Source organism: Stegodyphus dumicola, chromosome 7 (assembly GCF_044657685.1).
Source record: "Stegodyphus dumicola isolate Sdum_Otavi_A_Nest chromosome 7, ASM4465768v1".
Classification (NCBI taxonomy): domain Eukaryota; kingdom Metazoa; phylum Arthropoda; class Arachnida; order Araneae; family Eresidae; genus Stegodyphus; species Stegodyphus dumicola.
In genome coordinates this window covers 126183808-126200500 of record NC_140774.1, presented here as the reverse complement: position 1 = coordinate 126200500, position 16693 = coordinate 126183808, and the positions used below count along the sequence as shown (strand labels likewise).

Here is a 16693-nt window from a genome sequence, read left to right as displayed (position 1 = left end):
TTCGGCGAATTTCTTGGTGTTATCTTGCAGCAATCGGTTAAATTCACATCGGAACAGTAAAAATGAGTAACCATCAACGTTTATATGATGGAATGACGTGGCGAAATGTGGGGAGGTTATAGGGAGGCCAATCGCGAGTCCAGATATGCAGAGAGTTTAACTTAACGCCTAGCGTCGTGTGTAACCTATGGAAACAGTTCCAGGATACAGGATCTATCGAGAAAAAGCCTGCCTGCGCAAGGTCGTCCAAGAGCCACAACGGCCATAGAAGATCACTATTTGTCCATTTTAGCGAGCCGTAACAGAGGGACTATAACTTCTCAGCTCTCTCTGAACCTGTTTACAGCCATAGGAACTCGTGTAACAAGGGGGACTGTTTCCAAAAAACTGAACGAGGAGAGAGTTGTTTGCCAGAAAACCGGCTGTTTGCGTCTCGTTCACGTCTACGGACAGGAGAGTCCGATTAGCATGGTGCTGCCTGCACCATGATTGGAGTATGGAGCAATGGGCGACCGTTTTGTTCACCGACGAGTCCCGTTTTAGCCTAAATACCGATTCTCGCCGTAATTTCATATGGAAAGAGCCAGGGACCCGCTACGTACCCTCCAATGTCTGCGAAATCAACAATTATGGCGTGGCGGTGTAATGGTCTGGGCAGGCATCATACCTCTCCATGTCTTTGACAGAGGCTCTGTGACTGGTGTGATGTATAGGTTTTGGAGCCCTTAGTTTTGCCTTTTCCGGGGTGCAGTGGGCCCCGAGTTCATCTTACAGGACGATAACACGATGCCACATAAAGCCCTTCTGGTCGACGAATTTCTCGAGAATGAGAATATTCGCTGGATGGATTGGCCAGCCAGGTCTCCAGACCTCAATCCTATATAGCATGTCTGGGACGCTCTGGGGAGGGCAATTGCAACTCGCAACCCCCCGAGAACCATCCAGGAACTGAAAACAGCATTGCTGAATGAGTGGGACCAATTGCCACAGACACTGATAAACTGCCTTATTTCCAGTAGTACAGCACGCTGCGAGGCCTGTATGGCTGTAAGAGGGGACCATATGCCTATTAACTCATTTCTTTTGTGTCTTCTGCAACTGCTGTTTCAGACCTTCAGACTCCCATGTGTGCCGATTATAATTGTTGAATGATTATTTTGTTTGTATTATATCAACCTATGTTCACACAAATTTTATTAAAATCTGTCCAGTAGCTCTGGAGATCGTATATCAAATATGAAAATTCTCTTAATTTATTTCACCAGTGTACATTAACCGTGTACTTATCGTTCACTTAATTTCGCTAGTGCAACTATTACGCGAATCATAAGATCTTTAATTTACCTCCCACAAAGATAGCAGCTCTGAGAACGTTGTCATTTAGCAAATATGAAATCTTATATTTCATCAACTTGAATTTGCTTAAAATTGAACGCTTTAAAAACAATAGTAGTATTTCTTTGTAATTTAAATTTTTGTCTTATTTTTAAATACCTATAATACCTGAGAGGAATAGTTTTAAATAAATTATAGTAATCCACCCAACAGTTTTGTGAATATTGCAGCAACACTGTAATTAATAAAGGCTAGTTCCAACGCCATATGTTACAGATCTCAGTGCAGAAAATTTTGAAATTCGTATATTAAAATTTTTCCGTTCATCTAAAGAACAGAAAGAATAAAACAGGACATTTTTTAAAAATCTGTTAAATAATTTAGACAAATATGTATGATACGTAGACTTGTCTAATATTTTTAACAAATATCTAGCCTATAAACGTTAAGGGAAAAGTAATCAGGCAAATTAAATATCCTTTATCGTTGCTTATTCAATGAATCTCTGCTTAACTACATCAAGCGTTGTTTTTCTAAAAATAGACTAAACAAACTGGGTGGGCAAATACTCAAATTTAATATTATGTACTTTATTGTTGATTTTATTATTTTATGTTGGAAAAGGAATGTTTTAGTTAATTTTAATTGAACGAAAATATGTTATGCGAGTTTTTTCATGCAAATGAGAAGTAATTGCATTACTTAATTTTATTGTTATTTTGCTTTTGCAATTTTTCGGCTCTTTGCCTTACAAATTTTTTTACAAAGTTTTACAAAAGAAATATTTTGTAAAGTGTCCGCCCCCCCAAAAAAAAACATTTTATGATTATTACATAATTTTGCTTTGCAAAAGAAAAATATTTTTTTAACCGTACATTATTTGTCAAAATAAAATATGTAGAAATAGAACTCCTTTGCTTACACTGCAATTAATGGGTAATTAGCTCAGAAGAATAGAATTCACCTATCCAGATACTCTGTGGTTAAAGTGGATATTAAGAGTCTATTAAATTTTCTTGATCTTGTCGTGGACCCAAAACACGTATCAAGATTTTGTAATACAGGTTTACTAAACAGAACTAATCTACGAGACATAATACGAGCTCATTAAGCTGTTTCTAATGTTCAGCATCAATATAACAAATTCTTCCTCATTTCATGTAAACCGGCTGCCATTTTTCTCTTGTTATGAAAAAAAGAGAGAGTGAAACACTTTAATCGTCATTTATCACACCCGGCGTGCGTCAGAAGTAAGAACCATTTAAATGGAGTCTTCGAAAATGTAATCGAGCCTGTGTATCTCTTTGTCCGTTCAGGCTACTCAAGGGCGTGTCCGGAAAACCCCTTCAAGCTTGTAAAAACAAGCAAGCCTCTTTAAGTTTTGATTTAAAATCAACGCCGTGTCTTTTGCATATTGTGTATTTTTGTTACTACTTCAGCGCGACTAATTACATTATTTCGAGCTATTAATCAAATGTTCCTCTGAAAAATAATTCCCTTGTATTAAACGATAATATTGTCCCTTTTTGTAACCGGGTCAAAACTGTGGAACTTTCGCAGACTTGACCGCGTTTTTGTCCGAATGTTGGAGGGCTGGTATAAGTGATCTGTCGGCGTCATGAACAATAAAAAGCAATTTTTATTATTATTATTATTTATTTTTGTTTTTTATTTCTTACGCGACCCCAAATAACCTATGGAGGTAGGGGGGAGAGAGGGCTGCTGCCACGATTTCAACCTGCAATTAAATTTGCATTCCGAAATGAGTATGTAATCAGGTTCGGTTGTATTGTTTCAAAATCGTAAAAGTTTGTAAGAATGAGAATGGCATAAGTCATTTTTTTCCTCTCCTTGCTAAACTTTATTTAGAAAAAAATTTCTAAAGAAATAATATTTTCAAATAATATCTATATATATTTATTAAAAACTAAAAAGGTTAAAAGAAAAATCTGAAAGGTTTCAGATTTTAACGGTCTCTCGTAAGCGTTGGGCAACACGTTGACGAGTGGAAGGTAAAGTATTTTATCTCCGGCTGCAGCAACACATTGCTTTCATACAGCCAAATTTGTTAACCAAAATTGCTTCTAGTTTGTGCCTCAATATACTGACATAAACTTATATCTCTACACTGTTATTCCATTGGGAGGGGAGACTAACTATTTTCCTACCCATTAAGGTAACTGTGGGGTTTTACATATAAACGGTTTACTAGCAGCCAATCGGTGAAATCGCTGACAACAGGTAATTCAACCCACGTTCAGATTCCAGCCAATGGGCTGGTCGCTTAGGGGTATTCATGGCTTTTCTCTCTAAGTTTCGTGAATACAAGTACCGTGAATATTAGCTCTTCACGAAGGCATTACTTTTTTATGCAAATAGTCCTCAGATGCTTTGCTATAATAAACCTAACTTTATCTTAAATCCGTACCCATAAACTTTATATTAGGCAAAAAGCGAAAGCTCGATGTGTATATTTAGGATGTATTTTATGGGCTTTTAATTCTGGTCAGAAGCCTCTCCAACCTCACCCGTTGCGCAATAAAAGAGGCCTTCTTCAATAAAGATAAGAAGGCTAATTTAGGTTAGGTTATTTGAATATGGCAAAGCCACGAGAGCTGTAGGAGAGACTAGAGGAAGGATGCCGTCAGGGAGAAATTGAGGGACATTAGGTCATATTGACAACGAAGCAGGAGCACCGAAAACCAGCCATGTAGCCAGCTTATGTTCGGACTCAAAACCAGGTCGAACTACCAGTATGCAGTGGCTTAATTTCTCGGTCACTGGTAGGACAAAGATAGAAAGGAAGAGAGATAATCGGAACCGGGTTCTTCATGTTGCCCCCTCGGAGGAATCATCAACAAGAGAATGGTTAAAGAAGGCTTTTCCTCGGAATCGACTCCTATCACAAATCTTAAAAAGTAAAGTAATCTACATTGAGGAGGAAGGGAGGATGACGTATCTATTAATAAGGGCTATCTACTTATATATGGGATAGCTTAAAGAAAAAGGGTTTCTTTTAAATACTATCGGAATAAAAGATCATACCTATGATTTTTAAACCGAAAGGAACTACACACGGTCCGAAATATACAAACCAAGCTTAGTCGAAATATTAACTAGACACCAAACATAAAAATCTCCGATTCTTAAATAAAAGTATTTCTGATGCCATCTGATAAAACGAAATCTTTACTATGAATTAAAATTATCACGTTTCACAATCAAGTTATAATTTTAAGAGTTAGAGAGTTTGTTACTGTGTCGTGTTTGAATATAAAAGATATATACGGAAACTCACTAAAATACTGTTTAACTTGCATTTATCGTGTAAATAAAATTTTTTAAAAAAGAAGCGAAAAGAAAGATTTAGATAATAAGCTATATGTTAATACATAATATTACCAATATACTAAAATTTTTTTGATGCAGACCATAGTATACTTTGGAAATGAAGTCAAAAATTTTGCAATAGTAGTATTTACTATATGACATTAGAAATTTGTTTTATTAATTATAAGAATGATACAACGTTATTAGCACCAGTTTCAAGTTATTATTAAAAATGCAGATAATTTTAAAATTATTTATTATAGGTAACCCACTTTTATAACCTGAAATATACTAAATGAAAGTTCTAACGCTTCTTTCCGTAGTGAAAATAATGAAACCGGTTTTCAAGAATTTAAATAAGATACCATTTTATCATTATAATCTAAATTGATTATTGAAATACCCAATACACATTGCATATTTTATCAGCCCAAAGGAGCGTTCGCCAAGAAAGGCCACGAAACGGCATTTTGCGTTGAATCACTCTAAAAGTCTGAATCACTTTTCAAAATGCTGCCACCAAATGCTATCGCCCTGTACTATGTTTGAAGAAATTAAATAATGAAGAATCTGCATGAATTTATGTATGTTTTTCGCATTACGAAATCCCCCTACCGAACATGGGCACCTGGAAACCCGAAATTTGAATTTTTTTTTATTATCTCTTTCATAATTTGTAAAACTTTAATGAATTTTTGATTAACAAACTCAAGGATTTCAAAGCAAACAATGACAACACTGTATGAAAAAAAAAAAAAAAAATCCCCCCCCCAGCGCGCGAGACTATCTATTACTGCTGTTTATGATATGCTATTTTTAAATACTTATGGTATTGCTGTTGAATTGAATGTTATGTGGTTTAAGTGCGAAGAACATGATATTTAATAAATAAAGTAACATACAAAACGTTTAAAGAAACGCCCCTTTGGGCGTAATATAAAATCTGAAAGCTTTCAGATTCTATTTTTAATTTTTACACGATTTCTTTAAAGAAACTTAAAAACTTGACTTGAGTCACTTTACCTTTTGAAGATTTTCTTACCTTTAATGTTTCATAAGAAAAATTAAGAAGGATCACTACATCGTTGTTACCTGCAAATCACAACATAATAAAAATGTAATTTATAAAGTGACTGGCCTTATTCTGTACAAAAATTACAATCACTTTGTTTCTTCACTACACGATCCTATTATTCGAAATACATTCACGCTTTTGTATGCTCATTTGTTAAGTCGAGAGATCGGTTTTCTGCAGCAGTTAGTATGTTGCTTCGGGCATTAGAAAATCCTAACCACGATTTAATTCCTCTTGATACATATCATGTATCATTCGAAGTCGAAAGTATAATAGACATCTTTAAGTTAAAAAAATAAAAGATCATATCTAGGACAATTTATAGCCATTTTCCTTTAACTAGTTTAAATTCTCTATAAATAAGTTTAACTGCTCCTATAACAGCAGGGAATTGCATATCCTAAGGGGTACTATCAAAAACTAGTGAAATGCAATCGCATAGAAAGTAAGTACTTTCTTCAGTATTATTGAAATTCATTTTAATGTTGTAACAGCTGATCTTACCTACAACGTAAGTAGCTGAAGTTATCATATTGTGTACCACTTCTACTAGAATATTATACATAATTAAATGTTTTTTTAGCGCAAACTTATTTCCTAAATGTTTTCAATAAATAATGATTCACAATTCACAAAATATAGCACATTGCTTACGAAAAACTACTTTTGTTAAAATTTGTATGAACAGCTTCTATCTATTTATTGAACAGCCAAAGAGCAAGCAATTTAAAATTGGGAAATTAGTTCCCCTTTTCTATACCCCCCGCCAAAAAAAGTCTTACTGATTCATTTTCGCTGATGTATAGCAGAATTAATGAACTATTTGTAGTGCTCGTTAATGTGAGTGTCGAATCAAAAATTCATCCTAAAAATAAATAAATAAATAACAGTTAAAGAGTTTTAAAAAAAAGGTTTTTATACAATAAGCTTTTCTTTATAATGGATATGATAATTAATAAGGAGAAAAGTAGTTTATTATATAGTTTAAAAGGAAATAATAGATTAAATAATTAGATTTACAGAACTCATCTACGATTTTATATCGCAAATCTTAAAAGTGTGGGACTCCTAAATAACGAAATTTATTCATTTAGTTTCATTGTCGAATGTATAAGTCAGAGTTTCTTAAACTTGTGGGTCGCAACCCCCTCATGGGGGTCGCCAAAAATTTTAGCAGTTTTGATATTTCTTTAACTTATTATAATAATTTTACAATTACCAAATATTTAAAATTTTTAATATATCTGAGAATAGATAAAGATAAGACAATACAGACAAAGAAAAAACAAAACGTTTCGATGCATTTTTTTTTAATAATACAAACGCTCATTTTACTTGCTTTGCACGTGACGCTGTCATTTCGTCTGTTACTTATTTAAAATTTTCACATTGTTCTATGTCATAAAATTAGAAATTCAAGTTAATGACTTAAAACTGCAACAATAGTATATATTACAGTACAAATGAAAAAATTGACAGTTTCCCTCACGTGTGTTGCGATTTGTGCAAAGCTTATGGGGTTCCACTAAATTTTCGCAAATATTAGGGGTCCTGGGGCCGCAAAAAAATTTCAGTGATAAAAAGCGGTCGCTACTGAAAAAGATTTAATAATCCCAGTTATAAGTTATTATCTATTTAAATTCATCTTGGGCGCTCCATGCTTCTATGATCGCGATATAAAATTGTTGATGAATTCTATAACTAGAAATATTTAATCTATTATTCCTATTAAACTATATGAAAAATTATCTTTCTCTATTTAGTGCATTAATTATTATATCCGTTTTAATTAAAATGTATAAATTGCATAAAAACCTTTTTTAATTGCATTTAATTTTCTGTTTTTAATCTCAATTATACGTTATCAATGATGCAGTTGTTAGTCATTAATAAAACGCAAGCAATAAATTATAAGAAAATTATGAAATAAAGAAAAATAACTGAACATCATTCAGAGAATGAAGAAATTGCTTTGAATATTCAGTGTTGGAAATTGGATATAACAGTGTTACAACGAGCATTTTTTTTTTTTTTTTTTTTTGACTTGAAGAAAAGAAGGAAAAAAGTCATTAAGTGCGCTAAAATGACAAACTCAAAAGCAATTTTTCCGCGAGAAACGCTTTTTTCTCCCGTCTGCTTCAAACTGCAGCACATGTTTTTAAAAAATCGCTCAATTAATATTTCTTGCTTAAAAGAGAGCGAAAAGTAATCTGTAAAAATTTAAAATCCGATACGTTTTAGATGTTGAAAATTTATAATCAAACAGGTTAAAGACGAGCCTATTTGACTTTCATGATTCGAAAATTCGCCTAGAATTCAAGAAATCATTGTTTTAATACAAGTTTCATTGAAAAGATTTCTTTAAGCTCTCTTCGACGATGCAAACAGTAAAATTCTGATTTGTTTAGTCTGTTCTGTTCTGATTTGTTTATTCTGATTTGTTTAGTTAAAAAAAAGGCTGTGTAGCTGATTGTGTCAGCGTGTTTACAATAGTTCTTCGACGACTGTAAATACAATTTTGGAGCTGTGTTGATTAATATTGGCTAAATAAAGTGTGTTTCGATACTTCATCAAGTAGTGCCGTCGCTATTCACTCTAAATCCGCACGAACCCCGTAACGAACGTACTAAAGGAAGAAAGGAGAAAAAAAGTTACAGTATTTTTCGACGTGCAACCTGAAAAGGAGCAACTTAGAAATAAATACGCTTTCAAGTGAGAGACAGAAAAATTTGTGTGGGATAAATGTGAAATGCATTGTGAAGATTTTTTTTTTCGCTGTAAGATAGCCTTAAATGATCACACGCGATTCCAGATAATTTAGATCTCTGGAGCTGGTTGCTATTGAGAGACTAATTATCGATAATCTTCTCTACCATTGTTCAGTTATGTTCCTTTAGTTTTAGTCATTTTCACAAGTGGTTTTTCTTAAGAAATTTATCTCTATGAAGTTAAAGGGTGTTTATGCAATTTTAGAACGATTCCGCGGCCGTTTGATTAATGTAGTATTTTTTAAAATGTTCAGTCTGATAGCCTTTTTTTCTCGACTATAAGTTTCCATTGTGATTCCCATGACAGAAGGGCTTTTCATAAAATTTTCAGGAGTACTGATATTTTCATCGCTCTTCCACTACTTTCCAGAGTCCATCAATTGTGGTAGGTTTGCGTTTAAAAAGAGCTTGTTTCAAGAGCCCAGAGGTACAATAGTCCATAAGTTAAACATCAGAGGACCTCACAGAAATACACTGAAAAAATATATGTACAATACCTGTATCAGTGCTCATTATTTCAAGAAATGCAATGGTACTTCTCGAAGTACGCCTTACTGCTTTGTGTAGATGAAGTTTCACTTTTTGAAAGTCACTGGGATAAAGAAACGGAATTTCTTCTGAAAATATCGGACGTAAAACTTTCTCTTGATAGTACCTTGAGTTGATTTTAACATTTTTTCCATATAAATATAAAATAAAATATCAGTTGATTCATCCAACTGGATTTCAAACTTAGGACTTATTTTGAGCCTAGTTATTAGCTGCTGATATTGATCTTTATTAATATCTGAAATTTGCTTTGAAGCAGTATCGTTGGATAATGGAATTTTACGGATTACATTTTGCCATGAACTATTTCGGACATCTTAATAGCCGTCGGCAATATTATATTTTCTCCAGCTGAATAAGCCTTTTTATTTTTTGCAGTTAAATAGGATGCTTCATAAGACGCAATCAATATTGTTCAAAGAAAGTTCATTTCATAACAAAGTTCTCAAAGCCAAATTTTTGCTGATTTCAAAAATCGTTCAAAGTATTCTTTGGGTTTCTTGCAGTACGCAGTATGCTTTGTACAGAGATGTCGCTTTAATTTGCCAGGTTTCGTGCCTTCTGTAACCAAAACTTCTTTTCAAACTAAGCATAATGTCATTTCAATTCCATTGTAATTACAAGAAGTAAAGCCGAGTTCCAAATTTGATTTGTCATGTTTTCATTTTCTTGGTATTTTAACTGCGCTTGTGCTAGATACTGGACATTATTTTTTATTATTTTCAGTTTTTTATGTCGTTTACCTAAATTCAACCACTTATCCATGATCCGTAAAAATATTTGATAATAATTATTGTTCAGAAAACAAGGGATCTTGTTCAAAATAGATAATAACTGTAACTTATAAAAATAAGTTGGCAAAAACTACTTACTTATGAAACAAAAGAAACAACGATGGCAAAAACTACAGAAGGCTTGTTTTATCGGGACAATAGTACCGTACATATGTTCGGAGTAAAGGGGCGCTCTCACATATGAGAACGATCCGCATATAACGGCTGACCTTCTGACACTGGCGAGAAGACTGAACGCGACGGTTGAAGCCCAGCGCGCTTGGTGTTACTAAAACACACGGATCTTGCATATGCAAGGCCTTTGATGCACTGACAGCGTCACGTACAAAGTAAGCAAAATTAACGTTTCTATTACAAAAAAAAAAAAAAAAAAAAAAAAAAATGCGTCGGAACGTTTTCATTTTTTCTTTGTCTGTATTGATTTATCTTTTCCTATTTTCAGAAACATTGTGCAAAAATATTTGTTAATTGTAAAATTATTATAAGTTAAAGAAATATAAAAATTGCTAAAATTTTTGGCGACTCTTGACCTGCAGGTCCTTTGACCCCGAATTGAGTCGTGACCCACAGTTTAAGAAACTTTGGATTAAACTAATAAGGAAACAAACTGAAGTTCTAACAACATGCGATATACAGAGTTAGAAGAAATGTATATAAGAGGATAAACAATGATAATGTTGATTTGGTTACTGAAGTGCTCGAAAGCTGTTGTGCGAGAGAATGAACATCATGCCCGACTTTCCAAGGAAAAGCGGCTTCTATTGACGTTACACATAGAGAAATGGTAAAAACACTGGTTTAGTAATTCGACTGTGGTTCAAATCCCGGCAAATAAATTGGCTGGCTGTATGGTGGTTTTCCTTTTAAATTTTTAATTAAGGAATATTGCACATTAATAAATCACAAAACATATAACTGTGATATTAAAGGGGAAAAATGAACTTGGAATTCTTCTAATTTATTTTTTAACTAGCTGCTTGAGGCAAGTCTAAAACGTCGAAAAATAATAAAATGTAACTATTAGGATCGTAAGGCAGTATAAAAAGTTATACACCGTAATTTTTATAGCTTTTTGTTTCAATTAAAAAATGTCAAAGTATAAATATTTGCATATATCTACGACCAACGGTTGAGGAAATAAAGACTAGGTAAGAACTTAAATGAACGCAATGTAATAATTATTCTTCATATTTCATTATCGGAGACGATAGAAATGTTCATAATGAGAATTTTGTCAGTTTGAATGCTCAGATTTACCGAGGCTGCCAACAATAGAACGGCCAAGAAGTCCCTAAGGCTATACTTTACTTCAATTTTAACTGTTTATTGCCTTTTGATTTAAGCCAAAAGTGCTGGCTTTTGTAAGCACGAGTTGGTGCCGACTGTTAAATTTTATTTGAGTTAATAAATTATTCTATACACCCTGAATTTGTAATACTTTAAAAGATTTAGTGATAATTCACTAAACATCCTTCAAGTCGCGTGCATTTTATGCTAGCTAAGAATACACAACGCTACAAACTAACAAAATTTACTATTGTGTGAAGAGGAAAAAAATTTCCATTTTTATGGTGTAATAATATTTTTTTTCACACAGGTGCATAATGTATAAGCTTAGATAAAGATATAGGTACAGGACAAAAGGTACTATAGATTTAAGTCTAATGCTTTTTAATTTCGGGAATTTTTTCTACATAACTAAGAAATTTTTAAAAAATTAACCAAATTCATCTTTTAGGTAAACTCATAATATTGGTACCATTGCAATTCATTTAGCGTTCGTCATATGTTATATGGGAGGAAATGAATATTTTACTTTACATTTTATTATGTAATTAATATTAATAGTCTATATCAGAATGTTTTAATATTGTGATAATATTTATGTTTAGAAATTTAATATAGTGCAGATATTTTATAACTCAATAAGCTGAAAACGTGTACAATGATAATTTAAGTATAGTTTTAACAATTTGTTATGATTTTCTTGTTACGAATGCTTCTTGATAATTTCTACTTTGTGCAATATAAGTGCTAAAAAATGAAAGCGTCAAAAGCATCATTTTTCAAATATAAAAATAAACAAATATATAAATAATCTAATTATTTATCAGTTTAATACCCGAGAAATAGAAGTTTCACATTTGGCGACTAATCATTTGAAAATAAAATCAATATTGGCGACTTGGCGACTGCACAAATTAAAGCAACCTTACTACCAAGATCGCGCGACGTCCTCAGACGTTTCGGCTGGTGTTTTTTAAAGACAGAGTAATAATAAAACAAATCTATAACAGGAGTCAAAGAGGTCGTGTTTTTAAAAGTACGATTAACTGAGGAGGAAGGGGTGTTTTTTAAACTCTTTTTTCAGTGTCTGATTGATGTAAATGTCGTGGAAGACAAATTTTAATAGCAACTGCAGACACTGATAAAAAAGCTATTGCCAACGAAATACTGAAAATTATTTGAAACAATACTTTAAATTTTTTTAAGCCAGTTTTTTAAAGTTCCACCGAGATGAACTGAAGTGAGAGAACGTCTGTTCTATTTTGGAATTATTTCGCGCTTCAACATACATATACACAGTGCTGAGTTTTAAGTAAGAAAGGTTGCTTTTGTTGGGATTTCGCTTTTCAAAGGGTAAGCTTAAATGTTTTTATTGGTCGTATGTCTAAAAAGTAAAAATCCGGTTTTAAATCTTCTGTGCACTTTATTTAAGCCTCAGAATATGCGTTAAAATATAATCAAATATCAAATAAGCGCGCCAATTTTAAAATGTTGAGATTGTCGAATATTTTCGAGCTTTTCATCTCTGAAATTTGATATGATTATTTTTTGAAGACTCACGTTCGTGTAAATCTTTATAATTAACATATATATTGATTATAAATAACGTTGTTGACATGTTTTTGTAACATTTTTAATATAATTCAAAAGTTCTAACAAGTTTAGTTTAAAATATTTAATGAGAAAAAATATTTTTCAATTGAAAATTTAAATATTTCTCGTAAAAAATTAGCATTAATTAAATTCTTAGCGGAGGCGTTTAGGGAGTGAACGTTTCCAGTGGCGTTTCGTCACAATTTACGCTGTCATTTGCACAGTCGAAATTTCTTTATCATACATAAAATTAATCAATATATATATTTTTAAGTAATGTGATTTTAATATAAGATCAGTTTAATTTATTGTCTTAATTGTGCAAATATTTCAATGCGAGAATTTTATGTATGTTTTTATAAGTGTATTAATACTAAAATGGTCTATCTATTTCTCTCTTTCTCTACACACATATATATATATATATACATTCGTGTGCAAAATTAAGAAAATTCGCACTTTATGTCGGATTTCTGAAAAACTAATGGACATATTTTAATGAAATTTGATATGAAAATACACGTATAATAAAGAAAAAAAAACTGCTCAAAAGTCATTTTATGTGAGTATGATTATCACAGTAAAGCTCATAACGCAGTGATGTCCAAAAATACATGTTGTGATATTCTACTGAAAATGAGTCTAAAGGGCTGTTCAGAGTAGGGTTTATGTGTGCTAACGGAGATAACTGATTTAGCCAATCCATCTCCATAACCAGATTTTTCCCATCACGCAGCGAGTTGAAAAATCTGAACTGCAGGCATAGCGGAGCTAGTCGACGCATGAAAATGATTCAGTTAGCTCAGATAACTCCAGTCTGAACGACACTTATAAGCTTATGGTCTCATCTTACAGCCAGACAGGTCGCTCAGCGTGACGGCGTACTGGACAGGAAACACTTGAGGAGTCCCTGTGGTAGTCGATCTCATTCCCGCAGCGAGGCAGTTTTCAATCCAGGATGGTTCTTGGAGGAAGATGATATTGCCCTTCCAGTAGCGTCATAGACGTGCTATTTAGGGTTAAAGTCAGGAGATCTAATTGGCCAATCCGTGTGGCGAATTCCGTAACTTTTCAGGAAATCGTCGATGAGCTTTGTCGTCTATTAACAGGAATCCAGGACCAGCTACTCCTCTGAGCAAGTCGAACAGAGTGCTCTAAGGTCTCCTCTGTATACCTCATATCACTGAGGGAATCTTTGTCATACACATGCAGGAAAGTGCGAGTGCGACCGTCCAATATAATGCTTGACCAAACTGTCCTTTTTTCTGATGAGGTAAAGATGGTATCGTGTTCTAGGTTCTCTCCAGATAGAGGTACGCCGAGAATCAGTGTCCACAGTGAATCTCGATTCCTCTGTAAAAAGCGCACGGTGCTGCACTGAAGTCTAGACCTTGGCGCATGTTATCTGCACCATATTAAACGCACTCTCCTGTCTGTTTCAATACTGCAGGACGCAAACCGCGGGTCTTCTGGTTTACAGCTCTATCTCATGAAGCCTTCGGGCAACTGTACATTGTGAAATTCGGGTTCATGTAGCAGCATACAGCTCACGTGAGAGCTGTGAAGCTGTAGCAGTCCTGTGTCGTTGCGCTGAAAGCTCCAAATAACGATCTTCATTCGTCGTTGTAGGTTTTGATCGACCTTTTCCAGGTCTTCTCGATATGGATCCAGTGTCCACAAAAGGCAGGCGATAGTGAGCGTTGGACTGAGCTCTGCAGCTACCTGTGCTTGTGACTGGCCTGTTTCCAATCTACCGACAATTCTGCATCTCATTCCATCATTCGTGCATGGCTACTCAGGTTATCTAATTCCTTATAAAATTTATCCGATTCTTGTGAGAAGCATGGCAAATATCATGAAAAGGACGCGCATACAAATCGCTGAAAACCCTTCGTGCACTTGTATTCTGTAAACAATCACAGTTCAGCAGACACGCACATTTATACTTACGTGTTCGACTCTGAATATTTGCATAATTCTTCCGACGGCATAATAAGTGCCTTTAGTTCAATACTTTCTGTAAAGAAGTTTGCAAATTTTCTTAATTTTGCACTCGAGTATATATATACAGTGGCTCCTCAAAAGTGTTCGTACATTTATGATTTTCACTGAAATAGGGCTCTATCCATTAATTAAAAGTAAACTTTCTGAATGAGATTTTAATAAGGTCTATAATCTATTCGTAACAAAATTATATGAAATATTTTTTAAATATAGCGAATTTTTTTAAAGAAATTAATAATCAAAAATTGACAAACATTTTCTCTCACAAAAGTCTTCGTACACCTCAAAAAATCTTGACATATTAGTAAATATTTTCATTTTTCGTTAAATTACTATTAGTAGGATGTCCTTTAGCACCCACAACAGCTTTTAAACGTCTGAGAATAGATTTTACTAGATTTTTTTTTTAAATTTCTGTATCAATGTTCATTCATTCTTCTATCATGGCTGTTTTTGAGTTCGCTTTTGGTTTTGATGTCGTGTTTTCGTACTTTAACCTCCAGGTCTTTCCATATGTGTTCTACGGGGGTTAAATCTGGAGACTGAGGTGGTGTTTTCAAAACCTGCGGACAATTATAGAGGCACTACAGACGAACGTTGAAAGCCGTATCCTTAGGATCGTTATCATGATTAAAAATAAAGTTGTTTCCAATACCCGAATTTTGGGTTGATAATTTTAAATTGTCCCTTAAAATATTTAAATAAAGAGAATGATTCATTATGCCATCAATAAATACCAAATTACCTAGTCCTGATGCTGTCATGCCCCCCACACACATAAACACCTTCACCGCCATGCTTAACTGTTCCAAATAAGTTCTTAGAATCAAGTTTCTCATTTTTCCTTCTCCATACAGTTATTCGACCATAGGAACCAAAAATGTAAATTTGCTTTCATCAGCAAATGAAACATTATTCCAGTACATTTCGGGTGTATTTATCATTGATTTTGCGAATGAAAGCCTAAGCTTTCTGTTTTTCTCACTGACAAACTTTTTTTACGGGCAGAACGCCCATGTAATCCAGGTTCTCTGAGAACTCGTCGAACAGTTTAAGATGAAATTGAAGTAGAAAACTTTGCATTAAATTCTGCAGAAACTTTTACAGCACACAAACGTGGGTTTTTCACAAATTTTCTAACAATAAATCTCTTATAACGTTTAGATAACTTTCTCGGTCGACCTTTTCTTAGCTTGTTTTCAATCCAAATCTCTTCTTTAAAGCGTTTTATCACATATTGCACTGTAGAATGGGATAAATTAACTAATTTAGCGACATTTCGTATTGATTTACGACTACTATAGTGAAAAACTATCAATTTTCGAATGCTGTTTGTAATATCTTTACGACTGCGGCCCATTTTTTTAATAATAAATAGAATATTATGAAGTAAACTATACAAAATTGAAACAAACGATTTTTTAAATGCTTCCACAATGCAAAAATTAAAAAAGTGGCAAACGATAATTCTAATTTTGATTTTATCCAAAAATATTTCAGTGTACGAAGACTTTTGTGAGATAAAATGTTTATCATTTTTTATTATTAATTTCTTAAAAATAAAGTTTCGCTGTATTTAAAAAATATTTCATGTAATTTTGTTTCGAATAGATTATAGATCTTATTATTAAAATCTCATTCAGAAAGTTTGCTTTTAATTAATGGATAGAGCCCAATTTTAATGAAAATCATAAGTGTACGAACACTTTTGGGAGCCATTGTATATACACACTCGTGTGCAGTTTATGAAAGTAGATTGCATAGATATTGAGATGTTAATGCATCAGTAAGAGCAAACTTGGCAGCCGAGGCAGATGATCAAATATTCATTTTTATTTCAATGGACATTTGTGGCCACAGTTCGCGTGGCACTCTAATCGTGCCTATCTTAATATTTTTTACTTCCTTTTAAGAAGTAAAGGAATTGCTGTATTTGCGAAAAATTTCGGGTATCATGT

General features: G+C 33.4%; 1 protein-coding gene across 4 annotated transcripts in view; it reads left to right on the top strand.

Annotated features, from left to right (window-relative positions):
• The window catches only part of nord (neuron derived neurotrophic factor nord), a 202258-nt gene that overhangs the window by 133168 nt on the left and 52397 nt on the right, over positions 1–16693 (top strand). The window contains exon 1 of one of the 4 annotated variants that reach the window (XM_035361320.2): positions 12242–12491. The exons of the other annotated variants lie outside the window; for them this stretch is intronic. The gene's annotated coding sequence lies outside the window, so the exon portion shown is untranslated. Of the gene's footprint in view, positions 1–12241; positions 12492–16693 lie in introns of those variants that run through there. 4 annotated transcript variants of the gene reach the window in all.